The sequence below is a fragment of the Coregonus clupeaformis genome, unplaced genomic scaffold (genome assembly GCF_020615455.1).
Source record: "Coregonus clupeaformis isolate EN_2021a unplaced genomic scaffold, ASM2061545v1 scaf0449, whole genome shotgun sequence".
NCBI lineage: Eukaryota > Metazoa > Chordata > Actinopteri > Salmoniformes > Salmonidae > Coregonus > Coregonus clupeaformis.
Genome location: NW_025533904.1, coordinates 145,001 through 147,500, shown reverse-complemented (window position 1 = coordinate 147,500; position 2,500 = coordinate 145,001). Strand labels below are relative to the sequence as shown.

The window sequence follows — 2,500 nt, the reverse complement described above, 5'->3', positions numbered from 1 at the left end:
GGTGATATGGTCACCCCAACAGCCCTAATTGAGACAGTGTAGAGGTGATATGGTCACCAGCCCTAATTGAGACAGTGTAGAGGTGATATGGTCAACAGCCCTAATTGAGACAGTGTAGAGGTGATATGGTCACCCCAACAGCCCTAATTGAGACAGAGTAGAGGTGATATGGTCACCAGCCCTAATTGAGACAGAGTAGAGGTGATATGGTCACCCCAACAGCCCTAATTGAGACAGTGTAGAGGTGATATGGTCACCCCAACAGCCCTAATTGAGACAGTGTAGAGGTGATATGGTCAACAGCCCTAATTGAGACAGTGTAGAGGTGATATGGTCACCAGCCCTAATTGAGACAGTGTAGAGGTGATATGGTCACCAGCCCTAATTGAGACAGTGTAGAGGTGATATGGTCACCAGCCCTAATTGAGACAGAGTAGAGGTGATATGGTCGCCCCAACAGCCCTAATTGAGACAGTGTAGAGGTGATATGGTCACCAGCCATAATTGAGACAGAGTAGAGGTGATATGGTCACCAGCCCTAATTGAGACAGTGTAGAGGTGATATGGTCACCAGCCCTAATTGAGACAGTGTAGAGGTGATATGGTAAACAGCCCTAATTGAGACAGTGTAGAGGTGATATGGTCACCCCAACAGCCCTAATTGAGACAGTGTAGAGGTGATATGGTCACCAGCCCTAATTGAGACAGTGTAGAGGTGATATGGTCAACAGCCCTAATTGAGACAGTGTAGAGGTGATATGGTCACCCCAACAGCCCTAATTGAGACAGTGTAGAGGTGATATGGTCACCAGCCCTAATTGAGACAGTGTAGAGGTGATATGGTCACCACAACAGCCCTAATTGAGACAGTGTAGAGGTGATATGGTCACCAGCCCTAATTGAGACAGTGTAGAGGTGATATGGTCACCCCAACAGCCCTAATTGAGACAGTGTAGAGGTGATATAGTCACCCCAACAGCCCTAATTGAGACAGTGTAGAGGTGATATGGTCACCAGCCCTAATTGAGACAGAGTAGAGGTGATATGGTCACCAGCCCTAATTGAGACAGTGTAGAGGTGATATGGTCACCAGCCCTAATTGAGACAGTGTAGAGGTGATATGGTCAACAGCCCTAATTGAGACAGAGTAGAGGTGATATGGTCAACAGCCCTAATTGAGACAGTGTAGAGGTGATATGGTCACCGCAACAGCCCTAATTGAGACAGTGTAGAGGTGATATGGTCACCAGCCCTAATTGAGACACTGTAGAGGTGATATGGTCACCGCAACAGCCCTAATTGAGACAGTGTAGAGGTGATATGGTCACCCCAACAGCCCTAATTGAGACAGTGTAGAGGTGATATGGTCACCCCAACAGCCCTAATTGAGACAGAGTAGAGGTGATATGGTCACCAGCCCTAATTGAGACAGTGTAGAGGTGATATGGTCACCAGCCCTAATTGAGACAGTGTAGAGGTGATATGGTCACCAGCCCTAATTGAGACAGTGTAGAGGTGATATGGTCACCGCAACAGCCCTAATTGAGACAGTGTAGAGGTGATATGGTCACCAGCCCTAATTGAGACAGTGTAGAGGTGATATGGTCACCGCAACAGCCCTAATTGAGACAGTGTAGAGGTGATATGGTCACCCCAACAGCCCTAATTGAGACAGTGTAGAGGTGATATGGTCACCCCAACAGCCCTAATTGAGACAGAGTAGAGGTGATATGGTCACCAGCCCTAATTGAGACAGTGTAGAGGTGATATGGTCACCAGCCCTAATTGAGACAGTGTAGAGGTGATATGGTCGCCACAACAGCCCTAATTGAGACAGTGTAGAGGTGATATGGTCACCCCAACAGCCCTAATTGAGACAGAGTAGAGGTGATATGGTCACCAGCCCTAATTGAGACAGTGTAGAGGTGATATGGTCACCCCAACAGCCCTAATTGAGACAGTGTAGAGGTGATATGGTCAACAGCCCTAATTGAGACAGTGTAGAGGTGATATGGTCAACAGCCCTAATTGAGACAGTGTAGAGGTGATATGGTCAACAGCCCTAATTGAGACAGTGTAGAGGTGATATGGTCGCCCCAACAGCCCTAATTGAGACAGTGTAGAGGTGATATGGTCGCCACAACAGCCCTAATTGAGACAGTGTAGAGGTGATATGGTCAACAGCCCTAATTGAGACAGTGTAGAGGTGATATGGTCACCAGCCCTAATTGAGACAGTGTAGAGGTGATATGGTCACCAGCCCTAATTGAGACAGTGTAGAGGTGATATGGTCACCAGCCCTAATTGAGACAGAGTAGAGGTGATATGGTCGCCCCAACAGCCCCTAATTGAGACAGTGTAGAGGTGATATGGTCACCAGCCATAATTGAGACAGAGTAGAGGTGATATGGTCACCAGCCCTAATTGAGACAGTGTAGAGGTGATATGGTCACCAGCCCTAATTGAGACAGTGTAGAGGTGATATGGTAAACAGCCCTAA

At 47.5% G+C, this 2,500-nt stretch overlaps 1 protein-coding gene across 2 annotated transcripts in view; it reads left to right on the top strand.

Moving 5' to 3' along the window:
• The window catches only part of LOC121563409 (testican-3-like), a 37,365-nt gene that overhangs the window by 15,632 nt on the left and 19,233 nt on the right, over nt 1–2,500 (top strand). The window lies entirely within an intron of this gene.